Source organism: Notolabrus celidotus, chromosome 4, assembly GCF_009762535.1.
Source record: "Notolabrus celidotus isolate fNotCel1 chromosome 4, fNotCel1.pri, whole genome shotgun sequence".
NCBI lineage: Eukaryota > Metazoa > Chordata > Actinopteri > Labriformes > Labridae > Notolabrus > Notolabrus celidotus.
In genome coordinates this window covers 29732281-29760111 of record NC_048275.1, presented here as the reverse complement: position 1 = coordinate 29760111, position 27831 = coordinate 29732281, and the positions used below count along the sequence as shown (strand labels likewise).

Here is a 27831-nt window from a genome sequence, read left to right as displayed (position 1 = left end):
GGCTTCTAAGTAAATGCTCATCTATATTAACTAATCCCATTCTCATGCGATCACACACTGAAGGTTATGCCACTAGGAACAAATCTGAGTTCAGTGTGCAGACTTGGGGAGCAGGGATCAAACTGCCAACCTTCTAACTGAGAGACGACCCACTTTACTACTGAGCCACAGCAACTAAAGGTAATGCTCTACTGGTGACAGGATAAGGAAGATATACAGTATGACAAAGTAAGAGTTTATGCTGTTTTGGGGGTATCAGACATTTTGCATATTTACTCCAGTAACTTTGCGATCCAGTGCATCTAACTTTTTTGTCCCTCAGAATAAAAGTGTGCTCGTAATCAAAACAGGAAAAAAGTAACTTGGGTGTAATGGTGCGTTCACAACAAACGCAAACACAAAACATTCTGGCGTTGGTATACTTGCTAAATTTGTGCGTATACGAACGTTAGAATGTTTTGTGTCCAGTCACGTGTAACCATGCCGCAAATCTTGCAAGGTAGGGGTTCCCTTCAAATGCCATTCCTGAAATCAAACAATGTCCGAGCTTGACTACATTAAATGGTGAAGCCAATATGCTAAATTGGGCAGTGCTAACTTGCTGGTACAGCAGATAGCTGGAATCAAATGACAGTTGTATATTTGTCCATTTAGACCAGATAATCCGAGTGAGCTCCTTTTTATTCCTGTTCCTATAAAAAATAGGTAGTGTCGCAGAGTTTGGGAAAGCTGCACAGGGATAATAACAATTTGTCCTATACTTTCCAGATGAATGAACCTCCGTCGGTCTGTTTGTTAAACAATATGTCACTGGAAAATATGCACATTTATTGTGGCTATAGTGGCGCAAATGATTTGCTGAAGTTCAGATTTTTTGATGCTGGCAAATAAACAAAAGAAGTGAGTGAAGTGTTGAATGCGTAGCATATGAAGCGCCACTTGGGTGTATAATGAGCTTCATTTGCGCCACCGCATTTGTTATTCACGCCACCAGACAGGAGTTTGCGTCTACTTGTATCTTAACATTTACTTTTTTATGTGGTTATCTTTTCTCTATATCTTGAACATGAACTTACACTCTTTGGAAAACCATAAAAAAAAAATCATGCCATGAACACATCATCTTAGATTATATCATATTGTGTGTTGAGTGTATTTTTACATTTAAATAAATCAGGATAAATAAATCAGTGTTGTTAAAGAAGTCAATATGTCGAAGTGTGATCTACTGTCAGGAGTGTGTCTTGTACAGGTACCTCCAGGGGTTGGGAATCAGACCCACTAACACTAACAGTTCATTGATATGCTACATATAACAGTAATACAGCTGTTCATGATGTAAACATGATTCCACTGTCGGCTAAAGGTAATCATGAGTCTGACAATGACAACAAAAACTTTGTGCAAAGCTTTGAACAACTTAATGAATATTTGCTCCAGAGAGAATTGAGCATCAAGATATAAATGCAGCAAAAATATTCTATGATAAGTCCAATAGAATGTAAGATTATTAAATGGATATATTTCTACTGGTTAGAGAAGGAGCCAACTGATTCTTAATTTATCTGAAAGTACATTTGTTGTCAGGAAATACAGCAGGAAAATTCCTTCTGGGATGTGGAGGGAAAAGATTAAATTGAACATATACATCACTGTGCCTGATATAGAACCTGCTGATGTTACCATCAGTGTGTGTGACATATAATCAATGACACGCACACACGCACACACACACGCACACGCACGCACACACACACACACGCACACACGCACACACGCACACAAGCACACACTCGGTAAATGAGGTGGGAGCCTCCTGTGGCGAAGTGTCTGAGGTGTTTTAATGGGACTCTGTGAGGAGTACCGGCTGGTCTCGATGTTTCAGCAGCAGACTTCTGATTCCCTGTGCAGTCTGCATCAAATATAGACTGTACCTCAGAGATTTATTTTATATATTATTACTTGCAGATAGTTTTCTCACAGATATGAACTGTAAGTCATATGAAAGCTAAAGGCAAAGTATTCAGCTCTCCAGTTTAAGTAAGGGATAATCAGTAGTAAGCTGGTGGTTATGCAAAAAAAAGTCCCGACAGGGTGAGAGGGATCTTGTCCACCCTGAGGTGATTCTGTTCTGCATAATCACCTGTTAACTATACATTATCCCACTTATTACCTGGCTCGTAATTAGAATAAAACAAACTGACACTAATGGTCCCTCAGTTTCGACAACTGGTAGCGCTACCATGGCAAAGCTATTCTTGTCAGCCGACTTACGAGTCAAATTAACATTGATCTTAACATTTTCATGGCAAAGACGTTAGCCATTAGCCATTATTGATAGATAGATAGATCTTTATTTGTCCTTAATAAGGAGATTTGTTGCCACCGTCTGTACAGGAATACATGTATGAACACAATAACCATAAACATCCACCCAGCCTCACAGCAATGGTGCACCACAACCAGACACATATGCACACACTGGACACATATAAAACACCAAAGGATTTATGGATATGGCTTTATGACGATCGGCTTCAAAACAGCGCAGTTGGGTGACGTCATGCATACTAGGTCCATGTTTTATACAATCTATGTTAAGACCAATTTTTCTCAATTCCTCCTTAATCCACCATCAGCAGAGCACTTTGCAGCATTTGGCAAGTTACAGCGGCAAGGACAAACTTCCTTTAACAGCCAGAAACCTAGAGCAGAACCAAACTCATGTTAGACGGCCATCTGCCTCGACTGAGTTGTGTTTGGAAAATGAAAATAAAAAGGCAAGACACAGTTTGCAAACAGCAGTCTTCAGATTGTGCTAGTTTAAATCATCCTTTAACTCTGTAGACCTTCAAACATTGAATTTATTCTCTTTACACTACATCACCTGACTGACCGAAGGATTTATGGATTTGTTCGTCGGAAATGTTTGCAGCCATTATAAAATGAACATTTCTGTCAATTTTCACAAAAAAAACAAAACCCAAAAATGTCATGCCCGGCATTATAATGGGTCATTATTATTATGTTAAACAGAAAATCCTCCAAAGCTGAAATGATGTTTTGTTACGGCAAAGAATAAGAGTTGATGGCTTTTTAATAACACCAGTGGCTGGATTAAATTCTGGTACAATTGTCTGTAACATTTTGCTATTATAATAACACTATGATATGTTTATCTGTGATACCAATCCCCTTTTAAAACTTTGTTCAGCCTACTGGATAATCTATAAATTTATTTCACCTACAATATTTCTAGACACTTTATATAAGGTGTCAGGTTGTAGTTAGTTTCTCAGTTCCCTTGCTTTATTATGAGGGATATGTTTCTTTGAACTCAGGATGTCCCCTGTTCTTATCTGACTCTGTCAATGTTGACTATCGGCCAACTCCTGCATGAAAGTCACGCTGCCAGTTTCTTTGTTTTTTTTTTCTTTTGTACGATTTTAGGAGGAATGCTTAGTAGAGTGCTTCAAAGTTACTTTTTTAAATGAAAGAATTCAAAAAGAGCCTAAACATTACAGATTATAACATTATGATCATCATTTCATAATCAATATATCTGCATTTTTCATTTAGATATGACTTAGAATCTATAGTCATACATATCTTTACTATAGGGAACAAATCACCTGTTGTCTATGCCCTGCAGCAATGCCTGACACTGTCCCTTTAAGAGGTCCAGGAAGTGCATGGGAGCGAGGGGGTGTTGGTTTTGGGGGCGGGGCTTCCTGGTTCAGGGGTGGTGCTTTGTGAGGAAACAGGTGTGTGTGCTGACAGAGATGATGTCATTCTTTGGCTGAGTCACCTGGGAGACGGCTGCTGAGCGGACCGTGGACAGAGGGAGAGATAAGAGGAGGAGGAGGAGGAGGCAACGAGCTGCCATCATCATTCCTGTTCTTTTTTCCTAAGGAGGCATCCGTGCGGGGAAGGAGTCCCAGCACAGAAGCAAGAGGAGGAAGAGGAGGAGGAGGAGGAGGAAGAGGAGGAGTAGGCTATTTGAATACTGCTGATTGTCAAGGTGAGAGAGAGAGAGAGAGAGAGAGAGAGAGAGAGAGAGAGAGAGAGAGAGAGAGAGAGAGAGAGAGAGAGAGAGAGAGAGAGAGAATGAATGAGAGCAAGAGAGTGAGAAAAAGAGGGTAAATATGAAGTCAAACTGAAGCACGCATTCATCTTTTATCCTCTCTGTGAAGGAACCTGCTCACCAAACTCCATTCAATAACCAACTCATTTTAGTGTCTCCTTTACCTGCACAACTTCAACTAAAGCCTCCTCTATTTAAAGGACCATGCTGCTTTTTTTACATGTTTCAGTTTCATTATCAGCTTTCTTGTCCCACTTCAGGCCCATGAGTATGTGGACCGCTTTGCCCACATGAATCTTTACTCTTCTGGATTTGTCTTTTGTGTCTGTGTGCTAAATATTCAAATCTTGTGTAAAATTTGCAGCTGAACCTGAACTAGCTTCATTAACTCTCTGTGGAGAAGACATGAGAAGTTGTGGCTCAAACTGAGTCAGACAGGAGATGAAATTCTGTGTAAACTGATCTTGATGTTTATAAAAACATGAAGTATGTTGGCAGATGTGCTGAGTGTGGTGGAGGAGGAGGAGCAGACAGTTAAACTGAAGGCTGTAATTTCTCCAGCTGTACTTTGGTTCAGTGGTCGGTTTGGCTTTGGTCCTTCGTCTCTCCCTGTTTCTGGTCGCCCTGCTCGTCTTGACTTTGTAGATGAACATTTTGCTTGTTTATGTGTTTGGTTTACTCGTCCTTGCTCTTTTCTTGCTCAGACGTCTTTCTCGAGTTGCTACCTCTGACACTTAAGCTGATTCATCTGTTTAATGTCACCAGCGGGAATTATTAGCTCAGCTTAGCCTGTATGTCTGATTTACCCAATGGCAAGTTACTGAAAATTAGTAAATTAATAAAATTAGTTGCAATTACTAGTTACTGTTTTAAAAAAGTACCTGAATTACAGAGTTACTGCTTTATAAAAGTAATAAGTTGGGAAAGTAAATTTTTCGTTAAATGCTCTCACCGGTATTTTGATAATTAGTTTGCTGAAAGCAGCAGACTCAACAGTTTATGTGAATCATGTCTTCAACAACATACTCTTCTATCAGGCTGTTCCATCCTTCCTGGTTCACAGATTGTGGAGCTGGTCACGATTTGAAATTAAGCCTTTGTTGTCTCGGTGTCTGCCGAGCTAATGTGAACTACACCAGGGTCAGCGGTGTTTGCAGTACTGGGCTCTCTGGCGACTAACCAAGTAGAAGCATGTTGTTTGGTTAGGTGCTTCATGAGATTAAAATTACTAGTCTTGGCGGTGGACAAAGTTTTCCTTCTTGCACATGGATCATCAGGTTCAGTTCACAGTTCAGCTGTGTGTGTTTATTGGGCATGCTCGTCCTTCTCCCAGGATGCTAATGTGCTGACGCGGACATAACCTTGCCTAATCTCGTAACTTTATGTAGTTGTTTGCTATTTGACATAAAGTAATGAATAATGAGTCCTTTTACACTTTTTCAATGTTTACTGTGTTATTGAACTTGAAAAGTAACTTGATACAGGACAAATAAAAGTTGACAGTAGTTGAATTACAGTAGTTTCATGCTTAGTAACGCATTGGGCACTGGGTTTTCGTGTTAGCAAACAAACTAGCTTGCAGGCTGTCCAATATTTACAGTATTCATCAAACAACCAGAGGCTGAAAGTTTCCCTGAAAGTTTTGAGTGAAACCAAATGTGCAAAACAGTAAAGTACACCAGTTTTTTTTTTTAGAGTATCACAGTAACATAATAATTGCAGAAAATAAGTAGGTTAGGACTAAGTATGTGAATTTTAATGGAGCTACCATAGTTGAGTTTAATTGAGTATTATGGTACACTACACGCTGAAGCAAAAGGAGGATTGAAAAAGGGAAATTTTAATTTCATGCTAATATCTGGGAGCCTGTCGATGTAGATTTTCAGTAAATGTTAGCATCAGGCCATGTGAATTTGGCATGACACATGTTTGGTAACTGTTCTTGCTGGCTGCATCCAATTCAAGGGCTCCATCCCTTAAGAAGACACATTTGATTGCATCACAGTGGCGCCCCCAGGTGTGCTCAAAGGTGTCTTCAAAGGTGGCTGACACCTTTGCGTACTTCTTTTTCCACTTTTGTGGCTCAACCTATCTCGAGATCACTTGTGTGCCATTTCAAACAAGATGGCGGACTCTCAACACTTTTAAATCCAAGTGTTTTAACACAACCAAATAGCTTTAACCAATGTTAAAGAAATGAAAGGGACCTTGTTGCCTCTGTTGAAACTTAAAGTGAGGTAATGAAATGGGTTTGTTGTCTGATGTCAGTTATGATGGCTAGTTAGCCAGCTAGCAGTTTGTTGCTAAGTGGCAGTAGCAGTGCTTTGTGATCATAGACTGTATAAGATATGGACGTAGTATCCGTGATGTCACCCATCTGTTCCTGAGAGCTGTTTTGAAGCAAATCGACGGCAGCAGCCATATTGGTAATGCGGAACTCAACTAGGCAGAGTGTGATGTAGTGTGAGCCTCTTAGCCAATGGCTGTGTGTTCCCGAACGGGAGTCACGTCAGTTATGTCCTTATTTGGGCAAAACTCATAATCTTAATATCTTCTTAACCGTCACGTTAGAAAAAAATTCACCCCCCGTACAGTGTATGCCATTAGAGAGATTAGCGTTGTAGGGCCAAGCCGTTTTTTGAACCAGGCTGTAAACATGTTTATTAATGCTGCAAAGATCGTCTTTTTCCCATTCATATCTATGTGGTTTCCGGTGTTTCTGCAGCCAGCCTCAAGCGGATTTTCGATGTATTGCAGTTTATATCACTTCCGCATTGGCTTCATCGTTTGAGACCGGAGTTTGCCGCTTGATATGGACGTAGTATCCGTGATGTCACCCATCTGTTCCTGAGAGCTGTTTTGAAGCAAATCGACGGCAGCAGCCATATTGGTAATGCGGAACTCAACTAGGCAGAGTGTGATGTAGTGTGAGCCTCTTAGCCAATGGCTGTGTGTTCCCGACCGGGAGTCACGTCAATCATGTCCTTATTTGGGCAAAACTCATAATCTTAATATCTTCTGAACCGTCACGTTAGAAAAAAATTCACCCCCCGTACAGTGTGTGCTGATAGAGAGATTAGCTTTGTAGGGCCAAGCCGTTTTTTTAACCAGACTGTAAACATGTTTATTAATGCTGCAAAGATCGTCTTTTTCCCATTCATATCTATGTGGTTTCCGGTGTTTCTGCAGCCAGCCTCAAGCGGATTTTTGATGTATTGCAGTTTATATCACTTCCGCATTGGCTTCATCGTTTGAGACCGGAGTTTGCCGCTTGTTTGTGATGCAAGGGTATGGGCAGGAACAGCTGGTGAAGCAAACTGAAAATGTTCCATAGACCTTATTTCAGATAAGCCTTAGAGGTCTGTGCAGGTTGCAAAAGACGCCTCTTTTCTATGCTTTGATCAAGGATGTAGCCCCTGAATCACACATATAGACTTGGGCTGTAGCTAATAAGTGCATGGAATAAGGCCTTTTGCACTAAATTTTCAGTTTTACGGTTATTGTCCATCTTTCCTGGTGGATGCAGAGCTGCTAAACTTAGCAGGAAGAAGAGTGGAGCTCCAAAGAAAACACAATGGTGATGAATAACTCAAAGATGCCACACAATACAGTCTGTTAGCAGGTTAAAGAAGCATGAAACAGCAGAGTGCAAACAGGTGACCAACAGCCTGTAGACAGACACACGCACGCACGCACGCACGCACGCACGCACGCACGCACGCACGCACGCACGCACGCACGCACGCACGCACGCACGCACGCACGCACGCACGCACGCACACACACACACACACACACACACACACTCATATACACACAGCCTGGGGCAACTGTGTGTGTGTATTGCCGTCATATGACTGGGAGAGTAAACAGTACAGATGTAACATGGGAGACGATGAAGGTGATGTCATGCAGGAAGTAGACACAGTGAAATAAAAGCACTCACAAGGGTGCGCGCACACACACACACACACACACACACACACACACACACACACACACACACACACACACACACACACACACACACACATACACACACACATACAGTAGCAAAGAGATAATATAACGGTGTCACATGTGAGTTTGTGTCATGTTCAGCTGCTTCAACCACAAGTGTACCTCTGTTCTTAAATTAAGCGATGTGATGTCATTTCAAGAACCTGATGTGATCATTAGAAGACATGCGTCATTTTCTGTATGCAACAACACATGTCTTCATTTAGACTGACTCAAACCTTTATACTCCTAATGTCTTAAAAATAGTTGACTTTATTTTTCATCAGTTAAGTCTCTGATCGCTCATCAGACTGTTGTCGGGTTCACAATATAGAGCACAAAAATACAACACCAACACACTGCTTTTTTATCAACAAATGTCAGCCCTTTAGACCAGTGTGGATCAAAACACATGTCAACAATATAAGATGAATGGCGCACTAACAATAAAACATTGTGTGTTTGGGTTACATCACACTCTCACTGACAGAGTTTCTATTAGTGCAGTCTGTGCAGAATTCTGTAAAAAATCTTTGACAGAAACCGATATAATCTTCAATTTAAGTACATATAAGCGATCATTTGAGACTTTCTTTGCTTACTCTAAAGCCATCATCACCCTGTTACTGCAATTTTTTTATTATGAAGGTTGTAACGTCAGTTTAATCAATCATCTGATGATATTTATCCAAAATGACTGAGATCACACGCAACCTTTGGACATAAGTCCGTACACACCAGAAATGAAGTGTCACAACTTCACAAAGTATTAAATTCCTGCACTTCAGTGGCCTCCAATTAGAACAAGAGCAAGCACATAGCTTGATGACATAATAAAGCAGTTAGGGATCATGGAAGTTGTCTTCATCAGCAATATTGTAACTGTTTTGTGAAGTGGATGCTTGCTTATAATGTGGAACCTGTTAGATCTGCCTTTCTCTGTGATGTAGGTATTCAGGGGTCGGCACCAATCTGGGACCTGACTGAGTTTGTGGTCATGTTTTATTTAAGAGGTCTGGATCATGTCTCTGGGTCTTATCGGGCATCATGAGTCTGCTTATCATTATGTGTAAAAGCTGTCTGGATGGGGAGATGTGATCAGCACCACACACAGTGAATAAATGAATGCATGAATTAATGAGTGAATGAATGAATGAACCCTTTGTTTGTAAGTGGTGATGATTTTTAATAAGTGGGTCCAGTTGGATCTTGGAGCTAATTGTCTGTGTCAGTTAAGGGTAACAAAGCTGGCCACATGCTGATATTTCCTTGTTCTTCACTCTCTTTCAGCCTCTCATCAGATAATCTCTTTGTGTGGTTTCATCAGTTTGTTTGCACTTTCTAGAAACAGCTTCACTGGCTGAAAAACTCATAAATCATGACTTGCCTTTACAAATGAGCAACAGGAACAAATGTAAACATTTTACCAAAATCTCTCCTCACACTCTGATGAATCATCTGCTATCTTGTGTTGATGAAAATTATCGATTTTAAAGGGACAGTTGGATTTATTGAAGTAGAGTTGAATGAGGAACTTGTTAACATTAAGTGCATTAGTCACAGGGGATGATGGTCAGCTCGGCTCCTTTGTTGAGAAACAAGGAGTAGCGGTACAGAAGCTAAGCTACACACCACTGCAGATGGAGCCTTTTGTATCATGTGATTTCGCTAATGTTAAGAAAGTCTGACCCAAACAACAAGGCTGATGCAAGAGTCCACTTTGTATAGAACTTTCTCAGCAGATGCAGCACATACCTGTAAGTACCTGTGATCACAAATCATGGACATGGAACATGTGAGTTAAATGGTTCAGTATGATTGGGGCTACACACTTTGTGGCATCTTCTATATATAAGATACAATACATTTAATAACATTAAAAAAGTCTTTGTCTGCCAATTTAAGAAGGTTTTAGTTTAAAAGTATCTACAATTATAGATTTTAAGTATTCAACTCAACAGAAAAAGTGTACTAGTGAGTTTGTGTTTATCATTGTGATACAGAAATGTCAGGTGTGCAGAGTTTCACACTTGAACTACCAGTTACAGCTGATATGATCATTAGAATTGTTTATTGTTTGAGTCTGTCAGCAAGAGTAAACTAGTGCAAACAGGGCATCGTTGGACACACACACACACACACACACACACACCCACACACACACCCACACACACACACACACACACACACACACACACACACACACACACACACACACACACACACACACACACACACACACACACACACACACACACACACACATGCAAACACACACAGAGACACACATACAGAAATAAGTAATGAGCAGGAAGCTGCAGCAGGTCTGCAGACTCTTTGTATTTTAATGACAGCAGCTTTTTGTCTGTGAGCTGAATGAGAGCGGAGTCTTCGCTCGCACTTCACTGAGCTCTTTGTTCTTCATCACAAACTCTAAATCACTTCCATCAGGAGCGAGAGAGACAGTGACCATCAAACACACTACAGGGACGTGGAAGTGACTCACTGTTGTGTTTGAAAACACGATCTGACAGCACAAACTGTCCTTCACAGTCCGTTATGCAACCAAAGCCTCTCATTAGAAAAACAATATCACAGTCAGTGAGGTGGAGTTATAAACTGCAATTAAAGCGAACTCATCTGTTCCGCTGCAGGTTACAGTTATGGGAATGTTCAGGAAAATAGGTTTATTTCAACAAAATGCTGTATTATTGAATAGAGGTGTGAAAAAATATTGATACAGCAATATATTGCGATACTTTGACCTCCAATATAATATTGATATTTCAACTCTTAATATCGATTTTTCGTAAAAATAAAATTTTATATTTTAGCCGAGTTGGAACTAAAATACAACTTCAGTATTTCAAAAACAATAAAGTGGAAAAGTTGTTTTCAATCAAACAGTCAAACAGACTTAATTTGTCCTTTCAATTTTGAGTAATATTGTGTGATTTACATATACACCATCTCTACTTTTTTCTTTTTTAGTTAACTGTGTAGAATATCACAATATATCACAATATTGTGATATCGTGATATATCGTGATACTATCGTATCTTGACCCAAGTATCGTGATGCATATTGTATCGTGAGGTTCTTGCCAATACTCACCCCTGTTATTGAAAAATGCTCATTTAAGAAGAATATATGTAGTATTTAAGAAACAACACATAAACACATAAAAGTAAAGTGATGGGTTGATAAGGATAAAGAAAATAAGGGTATTAAGATAGTGGAGATATATATACTGTATAGATTTTTTATTATTATATCTATTTTTTGAAATAACATAATTCCCCTCATTTGAAATTGGCACTTAATTATAAGTATTATATGTAAACACGATTGTTGATATACTTGTACAAATGTATTTACAAATCAGTTGAATTTCAATACATTTGTACTAAATGCAGGTTTACAGTATTGTCACAGAGTAACTTAAATTGTCACAGTTGAAAGCAGCTTAAAATATGTTAAAGTATGTAATTCAGCTGATACATCATCTTTGATATATTTTCTGACTGCTTATATCAGAAATTGAACTGCAAAAAACGATTTTATAAAAAGAAGATAACATTTAAAAAAATCAATAAATATAAAAAAAGGTAACTTCATAATGATAATAATAATAATAATAATAATAATAATAACAACAATAGTAATAATGATAATATATACATTTATAGAGTACTTCAATCAAGTGCCTTACAATAATAACAAATATAAATTAATTAAATCATGTTTGAACTTTTTTTTTTACAATTTATTTGAATGTGTTCACAAAATACTCTTATTTGCTTACAACACACATAGCAATGTTTCCTGCCCCACCTCCTACCATTTCTCCTTACCACTGCATCTGATGCTTTGACAGAATTCTGGCAGAACGTTAGTTACTCCATATTCTGTTATCACAACAGCTCCATGTGTGGACCAGGTTTGTTGATGACAGAGCGTTTCACAATAATCTAAATGAAGAAAGAGCAGAATGACATCTGCAGCAACCTGCTTCACAACAGTGTTTATGCAGTGATATGAGAAGATTCATATTTAACATTAACATGACACATCACACCCAGATCAATGCATTAACAGGAGGGGTGTTCTGAAACCCTCTCCCTCTCTCTTTGTGATCACCTGCTGAGCATGTCGCCACAGGCTACATATGCAGGGGTGCAGAGGGAGGGGAGATAATCTCTGATAGTTCATTGATCACAGAGCTCTGATAGAAATAAAGAAAAATCTAAAAAGTATACTTTGCAGCCTTCCCAGGTATCGACTTTTCTCAGTCTCACTTTCTAATTTAGATAACAATACCCATCAATAGTTCCAATATACTTAGTTTTTTTAAAGCTATTATTAGGACTTATCATAAAGTACTGATATGTTTCAACATGACTTATTTTGGTCAAAAATAAAATAGAATAAAAAAAAGATAAAGAAACAAAGCACAAAGAGTTAATTCTAAGTCAGGATTAACTACATTTGTTTTATTTTTGAAGTGGTTGAAATGTAAATGAAAGCAGCTTCCTCTTAAACTCCCTTCAAAGTAAAAGCTTGTTAGATTTTCCGCACTAAATTTTTAACTTAAATGGAAAAACACATTGGTTTAAATGTAACACTTTCTTTTGCTGTTGTGACTGATTAAATGCTCTTACTTACCACTAATAACTGTTGCCTAAGTGCACTGACCTTTGACCTCTTGCTTCTTGTTAAGGAGCTCACTGCTTGATCCTAGAAATGATCAGTTTTAAATGTCCCAACTTGGAAACAGAAAGACAGAGCTCTTCTAATCCTAGAGTTCAGAAGTCCAAATTGATTTTTTAAAAAAGTGTCATACACAGCGCTTTGTGAAGAGGTGAAGAGAAAAAAGAGTAAAGAAAACCTAGATGGCAGACTCAAAGCAGACATTGTGTGACAGGATGATGATGGGTTGTCTGTTTGTGCTCTACATCATATTAGTGATGAGGTCTGGAGTGTGTCCCTGCTCTGCTTTTATCCTTATTTATGCTCCTGTGAACAAACTGCACTTCTAAAAAAGGAGTGAAAGAGCTCAGAGTTTGAAGAGATCTTGGATGGAGAAGCATCAGGACCATAAAGAGTGAAGTACAACTCAGTGATCTTTGAACAGTGAAGCTTTCTTCAGTCAAAGCTGTTTATTAACAGGTACATCATTCACAGCAGGGTACAGATGAAGTCAATGGACGCAAACATCAAACATGTTAAAAAACCTTTGTGGGAAGGACTGGCAGTGGTTGAGAGGGGAGGGCTTGTGAGGCGGCTTTTTCCTGATGATGTTTTTTGAGTTAGAGATTTACAAAGACTGATTAAAAGACTAAATTCTTGTGATGACATATTGGAAGAGAGAAAAGAAAGTGTGGTTACAGCTTCGTTCTGCTTTTAGAATGACTGCCAAATATGAGATTGTTTGACATCAGAGTTAAGGTGATCTGGAAAAATCCAAAAGGAGACTGGCTTCTTCCTTTGTAAGCTCTGGTTTGTGAATGTGTCCTCTTGTGTCCCTTAAACGTCCAGCCAGTAAACAGCATGCCATTGTTGCTTTCAGAATCACTCATTCATTAGTTTGGTAGTAAATTTTGCCTCTTTGAAGCCAGACTCAAGCAGCTGATTAGTGCGCTGCAAGGAGAGGAACGAGTACGTGTTGCATCCAGGAATCCATGACATTAATGTTTGGGATGGAGTTCCTGAATGATGTGATACAGTTGACCCCTTCTGCAGCAGCTCAAAGTCTGGTTCCTATCCCGGTTTTCTAGACGCTTTCTCAACAAAGGCTGAGCTGTCCGGCATCCCCTGTGGGTAATACACATACTTTTGACAGATATCTCATACAGCCCCCACTTATAAGAAAAAAAACCAATTACTGTAATCATTAACTCATTCATTATTTTCAAAAACAAATTCTATGAGTATTTTTTTTTCTGTATTATGTTTGCCTATTCCTTTATTTCTGGTCCGAAAGTATTGGTGAAGCAGCCATTGTCATTTTATTAACAAAAATCTCTCTGCAAATTTTACTGATATCAGCAAACACTGTCGTTCTGACTCATGTGATGCAATTATTTTATTGATGCAACCAAATATTGATCAATTAATTTCAAAATATTACAGCTTTCCAAACAGATTTCCCTTCCATCACTACATCACTACTTCATGACTCCTCATAGCAGAGCTAATGACACTTATCAGACATAGTGATGTGACATTATGTAATTGTCTCACAATGTATTAATTATTGCTGTATCTTTCCGATACTGTTGTTATTGTGAGTCATGTATCAGGAATAATATATTTGGATTTAACCTGCAATTCTCACTCTTAGTTGTAATATTCTTTAAAGGTGCTCATAACAGGGTTGAGTAGCCAGTGTTAACATGAGCAACTGCATAACTATCCAAGACTGGTGAAATATTTATGTCCCACAGAAGACAAGTGTTAATGACTTTGGTGACCTTGTGACCTTTCCCTCTGGCGCCACCCTCAGTACTATCTTCAGACAGGTGTTCTGAGGTGTTTTCCCAACGTGATGAAAAGCAGCTTCTGTTGACTTTCACTAGATAGCTATCTGTTTACTTAAACTTGCTCCTGTAGTGTTAAGCTCCACTAATGTGCAGAGTGATAAACGTCATCACAGCAGCACGGCTGTTTCTGTCACCCTGCTGTGGAAATTCTCGCCCAGGGGCTAGAAACGGGCTGGACCTTTTCCATGACTGGAAACTCTTCCAGAATAGCCGTCTTTAATCCAAGAGCTATGACAGTGACATTTATTTTAAAACATGGAGTGTTATAGTTAGTTCTTTGAGCAATTCTGTCTCAGCCTTTCAGAAGTAAACAGATGAAAATGTGAAAAGCATAACTTTGATCCAAACATGCTTTAGCACTCATGAAACACAAACATTAGTTTTGTACTTTTCCTGCGTGATCTATGTACACACATCCTGTCATGTGAGTGTGAAAACAAGCATCCATCTCACAGTCACCAGAAGTCCCTCCTGTGTTTTCTCCCTACATGCTGTTGTGACGCTTGCTGCACTTCACCTTTACAGTGTTTCATTATCAGATACCAGTTTTATCAAACAAAGCCCTGATCATTGATTTTAGATTGTAGTTCCTATGTCTCCAATGACACATCTGTTCACACATGTACACTCAAACCAAGGCGATTTTAAAGTATTAAATCTACATGGAAGTTTTGCCATCATACCCAGGCCTTTATTCAAAAAACAAAATGTTCATATACTGACTGAAAAAATAACCTAAATTATGTTTTATGTATTGCAATAATTTAAGACTTTTGTGACATGTTTATTGCAAAAGCTCATATTGACATAATGATGAAATTCCAATTTATTGTGAAGCTCTTGTTTCAGAAAAGAAAAGTAAGAGAAGCAGAGTCTTTCAACGAATGTTGAATTGTTCCTTTATATAGCAAATATATTACAAATTCCCCCCAAAAACTATGTATTCAACAAAAATTTGCCATTTTTTTTGTAGTGGATTAGTCTTCATCAGACATACCATTGAAGGTTTTGAAATAGGAAAAACTGTTGAATACCTCTGAAAATATTTAGTTATTTGGGTCCCCGTGTGGTTCCTCTGTATTATAATTACAGTTCAGAGGGGGTTAAGGTGGGCTCCAGCTCTCTATAAATGTTGCGGGAGCCGGAAAGGTGTCTTCAACAGGAAGTAGAACAAAAGGTCTAGTTTTGTTGTTGTTGAATCTTTACGGTTTGTAACTCCCTCCAGTCAAGACACGGACACAAGGCGTTCCTTTTCTTACGGGCATTTATTTCGCACAATCAGTGCCTTTGAGCATGCCGTGAGAACTGTAATAAAAATCATAATATCAGCTTGCTAAACACACTACTTATCAAATAAAATCAATACACATAGAAACTACATGCTGTTCAACTTATAATCACATCAAAGAAAAGAATTTGGCCACACAAACAAGCTTTAACACATACCTCATTGGCCCCATGAACTGTAAGGGAGTAAAAATGAAATCCTGGCTTCCCAGGTCTTTCAATGTGCAGCAGCTTCCTTCTCTCTGCCATCAACCTTGCTGCATGGCAAGCATGAGGTGCATCTTGCTAAGCCCCGCCCCCTTTCTCATGTTCTAGAAGCTTTCACATTCTATTGGGAACAAATTCTTATAAACTTATATTAAACAGCTAAATATTTCAACCTTAAATTATTCTAATCTTTAACTTAAATTGTTATATGAATTGAAATGAATGAAATCTATAAACTGTAATCACTGGCAGCTACATGGTTCTTTAACAATAAGATTGAGGAGCATCATAATCCCCCACAAGATCTGTAGAAATGATTAAAAGAAAAGCTCCTTTGAAATTTCAGACACTCAAAACAACCTGACAGTCAGAGAGCTGGACGCCATTCGACAGTTTTGAAAGAAAGAATCAGGAACAAGCAAACTTTAGCTGGCAAGAAATGCAACATGAATCATTCAATAGCATAAGAGAAATGTTTGTTGAAAATAAGTGATAAAAAATAATAAGGCTCCACACAGCTGTGTTGAGCCCCATTCAACCCAGTTCTGCCCCGTTTGGTCCTGTTCAGCCCTTTTTTATAGAAACCAGGCTGAGGAGTTTACAGCAGAGGAATGTTTGAGGGCTGAGCTGTGGTTCCAATCTGCTCTCCACCCAAAAACACATGAGTCTAACTGCTTCTCAAGTTTTATTTCATTAAACATCATAAATTTATTTGTAACCACATTTGACTGCATGCCCTCTCTCTCACATACTTTACACTCTTGTTTGTTTTTTTGCCTCCTTGTGAAACTGTAACCCTGGGAGATATTACGTGTTGTATGAGCAAACTTCTTTTATTTTTTATTTGGAGGACTATTTTTGCGATGTGATTCTGTGTCTCGCCTCGGAACCTCTCAGCTCATTCAGCAGGTGTAGACCAAAATGTCTCTGAACACTGTTACCAAACAAAACACTGAAACGTGATGTAGAGGTAGGCTGCAAGGCTAAGTAGCAAGGTTCAACTCAAAATGTATCTGACAGTGAAAATAAATGATGGCTTCCACGTAGTTTTACATAATGCACATAACTGAGTAGCGAACACTTACCATTTACAGACAGGTTTTTTTTGGTGGTAGCAGATCCAAAACATTCCATATCTGCGGTAGCTATCTTGATTTGTACAAAAACATTGCCAACATCCTCCCAACCTTAAATGAGTTGTCGTATAATAATCTAATAATAATTTGCACCTGAATATGGCTAGACAGAAAGATGTCTGAATCGGGGAAACTAACCAAAAAGGAAAATTAATATATAGACCTTTTGTATCTGACGTCCTAATGCACGCCTGTCATGCCAGGACGGTATACTGGACGTGTTACTTACAGGATGCTGGTGCTAGACAAATACTCTTGTTCAAAATTCCCCCCACAGTGAACTGTAATCTAGGGATGTACAAATGTACTAAAGCTTCCTATGCTAACTGGTTTCCGTAATCCAGTGGATACCACGCATTCACAAATGTATTTACAGCAATTTCTGAGGCTTATCTCTGTTATATCTATTGCAGCTATAATGACTGTATAAGTGAGCAGTGCATCACAGTCACCAATGAAAAAATAAAATGTGTAAAAATAAAGTATGTGGAAACAGGAGTTTGGATTTTTATCTCTGGAGCATGTGTGATGAATCTTGTGATCGAAACAGATAACAACTCTGTTAGTTAAGCACAACAAACCAGGTAGCGTAGAAACCAGTAGGACCATATGAATTGGGTGATAACATCAGTCTTCATAAGTTTCTCAACACACCTGCTCACCTCTTGGCCAGCTCATCCTTGTGAAAGAGGTCTTGATTGAAACGAGTAATTATTATGACCTTATGTGGTCAAATAAAGATTAGCTAATTAAATTATTTAAAAAAGCACCTGGCTGTGAGCACCCTTTAGATCAGGGGTTCCCAAACTTTTCAGCCCGCGACCACTGAAATAAAGGTGCCAAAGACTTGTGATCCCCACTGTTCCCTGAAGTGATTAAAAGTTGCCTCATACTTCAGCTGGTCTGCATAAAATTAGCCTACCTTCATGCACATGTGGCTGCTGAAGATGCTTTTATTAATCGACTGTTTACTGACCCTAACCCTAACCTTAGGAGTAAACAAAGAAAGGCAGAAAACTAATGTAATGTTTTGTTTGCAAGGTCTTACTTCAAATGTAACTACTATTTTTGTCATTATTTTTTCCAGTAATAGGTCAAATGTGCAATTTTTAGATTACTTAAACAAATAATAATTCTGGGAGACATCTCGTGACCCCCCCACTAATGTCTAATGTCGCCAGGGGATCCCGACCAACACTTTGGGAAACCCTACTTTAGATGACTCACTGGCATATGTGTTCAGCAGGCTAATTTTTTATGTTACATTCAGTTATTTTCATGGCTCCCAAACACACCTCAAAGATAAAAATCAACCAAAATAGTAGTCTAATGTCAACATCAGTTGTATGCAGGCTGTGACTGGTTAAACTGGCATATAATCACTCAACACGGGCAAAGTGCAACCAGCACAGGCATGTGGATGGCTGGTGGTGCTAGCTCTGCTAATGTTAGCTACTGTCAAACAAATTTTACATTGTTTACTTGCTGATGCTGTGATCCTGTGTTAAGGCATGGTAGAGAAATTGTGTCCTTTTTTCTGAGTGTTATCTTTCCTTCAGACTAGTCGGTTAGTTGGAATTTAAATTTCTATTTAAACAACTAAGAAATGAGTTGCTTTGAAATATCCTTACATCCAACTCCCAGAGCGAAACAATAGAAGAATATCTACCCAAAAGATGAACTAATTAGAGCACAATGTGGTTCAATGGCTGCTAGATGTTTGTTGTTGTTGTTGTTGTTAGACTGTATTGGTTTCCAGTTTCAAACTCATCTCATATTTCATTGTCTCAGTGACCCAAATAACAATCAATTTTATTATGTGGTGATCCAGTTAGTTTGTTTCTATCTTCTGAGTAGTCCCAGCTGCAACAGGAACTCAACAATAAACATATCGGATGAACTTTTGGTAACTACCTCTGGAGGTGGCATAGTAATTCTATGGCAATTAAATGGTGTATAGATATGAAGATATACTTGAAGTATCACATAAATTACAATAAATATTGCATCAGAATAATTAAGTGACACCTGTTCATGAATAATTAAACAGCAGTGACTTGTGGGTATCAGTCAGAGATTTATTATAATGAGCATGTTGAATCTGAACATTATGAGTTTCTGTAATCCTGCAGTGTGTGCTGTGGCAGGCTGTGGAGAGCTGGCACGTATTGATCCTTACATGTCCTCCTGTGTTTCTAATGTGATCAATACACTAGTCAATGCAGTCACATATTCACACACATGCACACACACACACATACACATACACACACACACACACACACACACACACACACACACACACACACACACACACACACACACACACACACATAGGCACACACATTACAACTTTAGCTTTGCTGCTCACTGCAATTCACAAGTTTAACCCCTGAGTGTCTTGATGTCAGCAGCAGACTCTGCTGACTATCCTGTGATTTTCTTATAATGTCTTAGCAGTAATGTGATGCTAATCCATTGACTGCTTCATAAATCTGTCAAAATGTTAATATAACTAGCTATCATATTTCTTTTTTCTTAATCTACTGCTATCCTGCACATTAAACTCTGAAACAGAGGAGTAGTTCAGATTATTACAGACATTAACATCTACAACAGTGAAGTGCAACTTATGAATCAGCGTGACAGTAATATATCCCCACTATCAGGGCCGGCCCGTGGCATAGGCAGTATAGGCAAATGCTAGGGGCACCGGCCATCAAGGGGGCACCGCTAAATGAGTGAGGAAGAAAATTTGAAGATAATAGGAAAAACAATATTGTTTTATCATTGTGGAATGATGCAAGTAAACATTTAAAAGCTTATGATTCACTTTTGTTTTTGAAATAATGGTGTGCAAATCATGCTTCTGCCTTTCCAGTCATCACTCTATACATTACTGTTGCTTTGTTTAAAGTGTCTGCACTGTGAAAATGATTGTGTTATATAATGACTGAATACATTCTACTACTATTACATTATGCATTTTGAAATTGTATAATTATTTTCCTGCTAAATATCAGTGTTATTACCATTTTATTAATGTTCTTTTAGAGGTAATTTTTATTTTGAAACAAAGGAAACCTGTAGAACATAAAGCTGGATGTCAGTTGTCTTTCAGTGTACATGTGATGTGATTTTCGGAGTTGGTTGTAATACAAGGGGCACCAGTGAAAATCTTGCCCAGGGCACCAAGTCGGTTAGGGCCGGCTCTACCCAGTATTCTTATTAAAACACTGACAAGGACCATTTAACATCTATATTAATAAACTACCTTTGCTTCAGGACTCCAGCCAGGGGTGTCTCCAGGAATTCTGGGCCCCCTGAAAAGATATCTCAGTGGGCCCCATCACCACAGCCAACAGATTAGATTCAAATCTAGGCTACATATCAATATCATTATTACTTTTTACAATTCCTCCAAGTGTAACTGCACAATATTGACCTTCAGACTGTCCATCTCTTTAAACAAGATTATTTGAAGCCAAATGACTTGTTGAATAACAACAAGGGGGCATTTTTTGGTATAATCTAACCTCATGAAGTAAAATAAAACTCTAAAAACCTACAGTTTACTTTCAATCAGATTCAGCCACACTTGATGCTGTGAAAATATGACAATTCCCCACTTTAGGCATGAGACGCACATCTCACGGAGCAGAGACTCCCCTTTTTCCAGAAAAGAATTCAGAATGTGTTTATTTATTCAGACAATTTTAGTTATCTTATTGCAGTTATAACAAAACAAAACAAAAGAAAAGCGTAGCAGAAAACACATTTTATTTCAGGCCCATTAAGGGCCCCCCTCCTCACTTGGGCCCTGTAGGCAGTCAGTCCCACTTTTCCCCCCACTACGACGCCCTTGAATCCTGCTACAATTGATGTATCATATAGGAGGTTTCAGAGCAGGACTGTTCTGTGTAGTAGTGTTTACAATGTGTTGTAGGCGTGTTAGTGGGCTCCTTGAACTGTTTTAAAGGGTCTGAGTTGGTCTTCCGTTCCACACGCTCACATGTTGACACAGACGCACAGTGCTGCAGGTAGTAGCTCCTCCCCCTCCATTCTGCCGCTTTAAACACAATAAGCGCCGCTTCTCTTCTGATCAGGCTGGCTCCAGGTCGGTCCAGATTCCTGCTTATTCTCCGGTTAACGGGTCTCAGGTGAGCCGCTATTTAACTTCCGTTTGACCGTGTTCATGTTTGCGTTTATGCTTTGATGATGATTTGAAACGTAGCCTCCGTTACTCTCATTCACCGGCGTTAGCTAATACTACGCTGTCTGTCGGTACCGGTTACACACTGCCTCCGTGATAGTGAACGACACGCTTTGAATATGCGGGAGGATTCTGAGTTTTTATCACTATTTCCTGAACTGGAAGAGATGATATGAGGTTGAAATGGAGAACTGATGCAGATACGTCTTCATTGTTCTCCGTGAAGTTTGCTGGAAGTGATGTAATGTAGCCCTGGTGAGGAGTGAGTCCCGCTGCACCGGACTCCGTCTGAAAAAACAGCCTTTTAAATGGTTTGTCTTCAGCATACGGTGGGAGGTAATTCGGCCTGTCTGTGCTGGTCAATGTGGTGTGTAGTTATTACTACAGTCAGCATTCTGTTTCAATGAAACTCCACCACCGGCATGTGTTATTCATCACGGCTCTGGGAGGAGGAAATTAGAGGAATATCAGGCGCAGCAGATTTAGTGACGCATTTCTTTTAAATAAAGGATAGTGTAGTGTTCACAATACTGCCGATTTAACCTGTGATATATGTGGATTTATTAAAGAAACTTACTAATATACTTTGGTGAACCTGCGTTGGCATGTGAGTAAAGAAACTTCAAGTGTTACATTTATGAATGGAGTTTGCTGCAGAGCAAGATTAATGATGTTTTAAGGGGCGAGATGTAATGCAGAAAGCCTGTGATTAATTTAATATATTCGAAATGGATCAATGGTGTTTGATGGTAACTTTTAGTAATAACAGATTATGATTGACATTGATGAGATGACTTGTTGAGCTTGCATTCCTCTGTGCAGACTCAAGTCTTAAGTTGTTCTGAACCCGTCACTATTACGAGCTCTACTTTTTCCACTTTCATTAAAATAGCACAAGTTAAAGGTTTGAATGACCAGAACAGCAGAAAGTAAAACCTGTCAGTATGCAGACTCCTCTTTCTGAGCCTTCATCAGAGCGATACAGTGATCTGTACTGGAAAGTTATGATGGAAGTGAGTTGCTCTGGAGTCCAGAGTTTTTGCAGAAATAAAGGGTTATGCAGTGTTGTAGTGATTCAATTAAAAAAGACATTATTCAGCAGGATTCATGGGAAAATAATGTGTTGAAAGAAGAGGAAGAGGAGCTCCTCCCAGTCTGCATGATTTACTGTTTATTCACTCAGCCGATGGAAGCTGCTGCCTCTGTGAGGAATGTGAGGGGGGTGAAAATTAGAACAATACATTCACAACAGGGGATGTAATGGAGGAGAAACAACTGAAAGTCTCTCCTGGTTTTTACAACCTGGAAAAAAAAAGTCTGGGAACGTTAGGATGGGGGAGTTACTGAAATAGTAGGGTAAGTTTAAAACGACATTTTGAATAATGAGTCAAGGCAGCTCCATCATGTTGTCCATCGATATAGTTACACTGTGCTAACCTGTCGTGGTCACTACAACAATTTCACACTTCTGAAAGAAGATATTTACGAGACACTGAAACACAAAATATCTGTTCCTGATCTCAAAGACTTGACTTGTCAAAATAAAAAGATTTTTTTTATATGGACACATTAACATTCACACATTATTTTAAGTCAATTCTTGTAATTTTATTATCATGTAATATTTACCTCATGTTCTTCCTTTTAAAGAATATATTTTGTAAAATTGATAGCTTGTAGCCAAGCGGTAACCTCCGGCAGTGAGAATTGAAGCCAATGCGGAAGTGTTAAAACTGCAGTTTCTCAAGTGTCCACTTGAGGCTGGCTCTGGAAGTACCGGAACCACATACACACCAATAAAAAAACAAAACGATCTTTACAGCAGACATAAACATGTTTACAGCCTGGGACAAAAACAAGTGTAGTCTAGCTCATTTCTGGATCGGCACACAGAGGGGGGAATTTTTTCATAACAGCAATGTCGAAGATATTAAGATTACGAGTTTTCCACAATGAGACAGCACAGCTGACTTGACTGACAGGTGGGAACACTGTAACGCTGTGAACGCTGTTGGCAAAGATAAAGGCCCGCCTCTTTACCTCACACTAGCTCAACAGAAGTTAGGTTGACTTCAGCATTTCCAATATGGCTCCCGCCGTGATTGACTTGAAAACAGTGCCTCAGAAAGAGATAGGTGACTTCCAGCTGACTGATAAGCAGTTGTTTGGCTTCCTCCAACAGTTTTCTCTAAGCTAGGTCTGTACCCGACTCTGAAGTTTTCAGTCTAATCAGAGTTGGCTGTTCAGGGCCACACCAAACTCTTGTATTAGCTTACATGTGTCTCATGTTGTCAAGTAAAACAGATGGCTAACCTTGAGTGAATTAAGTCAGTGACATGAGTTTTTGAGTTGGGACAGTGAATACTTTTGTTTCACCATTGTCTAATGAGAATAACTTAGAAATGTACAGTATGTTAGGGATAGTGTATAGAGAACACTTAGAGCAGCTGAGGTGAGACAAGATCTCGTCATGAAGCAGAGGGTTCTTGTCTCACCTTGGGGGGGATCCTCTACTACTACATTGTCCTGCGTCATTGGGCCTGGGTTTCTGGCCATTAAACTGAACAGAGTGAGCATGAATCAGCGCAGCCCCTGATTACGTTCTTCTGCCTCATCGCTATCAGTGTCTGTGACATTTTCTTCTCCATGTATCAGTCCTTGAGCAAAGCCTTATCTCATACTCTGTTCCATTAACAGGCTTACTCCAACAGGCATCTTCAGCTTTGGAGATTTCTTGCTTTTTTCCCCACAACAAACTGAGCGTCAGATTTTCAGGTCTTCTTTCTGTGCTTTTATATTTTCTGTGAATATAGCTGTATCTCTACGGAGTCTGTTCTTCATAGCAACTATCAAAAAATAGCAGAGTGTTTGTTTGAAATTTTGGTATTTAATTACCAATCAAAATCAAGTACTGAATACAGCTGTGTAATAAAATGCATTTGTTGCATCTGTGCACTAAGCACGTCATCAGACGTCCCCTTCCATTTTAACGTTACATCTGATGTCACAAACTCAGCTGCTTTACAGTTCCCTTCAATGCAATGGGAGCCTTTTAAGCATCATCAGTAAACAGGAATACACTGTAGATTTATTTATTTCCCCATGTGTCCTCTGCATGGTAAAAACTTTGTGATCCTTTTTTGAGATCTATTTTGTTGTTACAGTGACCCTGGCATTAAAGGCTGTAAGAATGATCAGCTTACTTTTTTCAAACTTTTAGATTGTGGAAAGCACACATCATATTGTTATGTTTTTGAAACGACCCATGAGGCTCCTGGACCAAACAGACTGGCCATCAGACCTGAATACTTCTCTTGGGTAAAGCCTGTAGTAAAAGTGGTGTAACATAACCCTGAGCAGGTTAGCAACATAAAACCATTGTTTGTCTGAATTTAAACAACTTGAAATAATTAGTTTCCCAACATTTGAGAAATGATCAACAAAGAGTTGAGAAAGCAGTAGTTTACATTGAGTTGTGGTCAGATATGTTGTTTTTTTGTCATGCAGTAAACTGGACACTGCAGGCAGTTGTTGTGTCAGCGGGGTTTGTTTAAACGTAGCGATGCTCTCACAGAGTGATGCTGGGAAAAGAAACCAGGCCAGCAGAGGTCAGATTGCCCCTCAGACTTCTGTTTGTCTACAGGCAGTGTGTTGTTAATATCAGAGTACAAGTCATACGGTCACAGGGTCAGGGTTTGGTGGATGGATGAATGCACAACAGCTAGATCTACCTCACAAGGTGATTTGAACACAACACAAACAGTACTGAGCAGCTGTTGCACGTTGTGGCTCATTCTATCCTGAGAATGATACGTTGCTGATTAGAGATAGACCGGTTAATGACATTTTCAAATACCCTGCATTTGTTGATACCTGCGCTCACAAGGCTGATTTAAAAAAAAGTAAACTAGTAATAGTAGCAGACAGTGCAGGCAGCCTCATCAGTGTGGCTAAATGATAACATGATTTCTCTGTCCTTAATGACAGCGTATCACATCTAAAACAGTGGTAGTTGGTCAAATGCAAATTATATCTGATGTCAGTTCAGAGTGAGGCTTTCACAGGTACTGTCACCTGATCATTTCAATTTAATAAAAAGAACTAGAAAATAGGGATTGTCCTGATCTCAACTATCGTTTTTTAATGGATCGGTGATCGGCATTTGAGCCGGACACATCACAGAAAAAAGTATGCTCTCCGCACCCTACGGTAACTCTCCAGGGACATGTGGTTCAAAAAGGCGAACACATAAACCAAACACAGGACAGTCTGTTATATTAGCATTGGCAACCTTGTCGCTCCATAGCTAGTGGCACGCAACCGTGTGTGTTTCGATCTCACTGTCATTCCTCAATATTTACCTTCTCCGTCTCGCAGCCGGATGCTTCCATTGTGAATCACGCATCGTCTGAATCAGTGTTGCGTTCAGAGCAGCCTTGGATTTACTGCAATGCATGCACACCAGTTTGGTGGGTCTCATACAGCAGAGCTTATACAGATTATGAGTTTTACAACAATGCTAGCTGGATTAAGTTGAATGGAATAAACATAAGACATATTTTAGTTATTGATTTAATTACTTATTTTTGTTGGAGGAAGAAAAACATTGTGCAGCTGAACTCTTTCTTTTGCAACTATTATCTAGGCAAACACAAGTAACGGATCGGGACATATTCAATATTTAAAAATCGGATCGGGGGCCAAAAAAGTTGATCAGGACATCCCTACAAGAAAAGATATTAGGACTTTGATCCAGATCCACTTTATTATCTCACAGGTTGACATTGTTTCTGTCCAGTAATCCAGACAAAAAAACCACTCAACAAAACCACAATACAAACAACTGAATTCAAAGTACAAGCATACATATTTCTATTAATAAAATACAAGCTCACATTTTGACAGAACATGAATGTGAATTGAAAAAACCTCAGAACAAGTGAATAAAACATGCGTGTACACACACTGATCGCTTAATGAATAAAAGTTGACTTGGTGTAAGATTCAGATGATCTCCCCACACAAACCTGTCTGTGTATCAGTGAGGATGTTTTCTCAGCCTGAGTCAGAGTCCATCCTCTTGGTGTGAGGAACCAGACTGCCTCTTTGCGTGCACCAGTCTGCACTCTGAGCCCCGACTCTCCAGCTCAAAACTGAAGTGTCCTTGACTGAAACCAGCAGCTCGAGCCGTCGACTCGTCTGAGGGTCTCAGAGGGAGACGACAAGAAGCTAATTCCTCTTTTCACTGGGTGGAATTAAGTGATTGAAGTGCTCCACATTCCCAAATTCTGCAAGTTATTTTGGTGCCGTTGTGGCTCTGAAGGACGGCTGTATATTCATGAGCCCTTCTTTTAGTCATTAGGCCCCAAATCTTCCCCTAGAATGGTTGCCAACGAGGTCAGCAGCGAGAGCAGCTTCGGCTCCTGTGCCCAGAAAGCATCTTAGAGAACATTTCACTGAGTGATTCTCCCCAGAGTTTCAGGAAAAAACTGACACGCACAGATTTAACTTCAGTCATGTCCTCAGGAAACACACTTTAATAAAATGATTTGATCTTGTAGCGCATATTCAGACTTATTTTTCTACCTTACAGTTGTTGTTCTACCGCTCTAACTTTTCTTTCTGGCACTATCAACCTCACCTCATGTTATTGAGTGTTGTCCCCCTCAGTCTCCATCTTGCACATTTGATTTAGTAATTTATGCTTCCATGATTGTAAAAAAAAAAAAAAAAAAAAAAAGGTGTCCTGCTGAAAAACAACAACTCAACATCAGTGGAGTTGCTGATTTAGACCTGAATCAATTAAGTTATTTTTCAGAACATACAATAAAAAATACAACTTTGAGTTTTTGCTTCTTTTCTTGTAATAAATTGATTATTTTGTTCATTTGGACCAATTCTGCAAGCACCCAAGATATTCACAACACCAGTTTGGGCTGGAGGAAACTACCTTTTTTTGTTTGTTAAGTGTACCAAAACTTAAGTTGATGTTTCTTCATGTTGCTACATTTAGCAAAATTTAATCAAAAAGGCAGGACTGTATATTCGAAATACAATAGAAAAAGGACGACAAAATGATCCCAGTAAAATCTGCATAAATTTTTTTTAAGCTGTCAAAGGCAGAAAGATCTAGTTGCAGAATACCCAGGATGAGTTTAAAATGTGAACAGCACCAGAAGGATTGTTTTTGTTGTTGTATGAGCAGCAACAGTGTCTGATTTATAACTTTCTAGCTTCAATGACAGACATGGTTCCAAAACAACTAATTTCCTTGTCGTTTCAGCAGAACTTTGAATCCTGACTTGGCAACTCATCCAAAGGGCAGAACACAAGAACACACTCGGAAAAGTCAAACTTTAGCA

At 39.1% G+C, this 27831-nt stretch overlaps 1 protein-coding gene and 1 long non-coding RNA gene across 6 annotated transcripts in view; one reads left to right on the top strand and one right to left on the bottom strand.

Moving 5' to 3' along the window:
* Positions 1-27831, top strand: part of usp54a (ubiquitin specific peptidase 54a) — an 87830-nt gene that overhangs the window by 4582 nt on the left and 55417 nt on the right. Inside the window, exon 2 of one of the 5 annotated variants that reach the window (XM_034682024.1) lies at positions 3913-4021. The exons of 1 other annotated variant lie outside the window; for it this stretch is intronic. The gene's annotated coding sequence lies outside the window, so the exon portion shown is untranslated. Of the gene's footprint in view, positions 1-3912; positions 4022-21294; positions 21417-27831 lie in introns of those variants that run through there. 3 more of the 5 variants (XM_034682022.1, XM_034682028.1, XM_034682027.1) reach the window with 3 other exon arrangements.
* On the bottom strand, positions 15873-16154 carry LOC117811631. Its single transcript, XR_004631035.1, has 2 exons — positions 16073-16154; positions 15873-15931 (listed from the first exon to the last, which is right to left on the bottom strand). It is a non-coding gene; the product is annotated as an uncharacterized LOC117811631 (long non-coding RNA).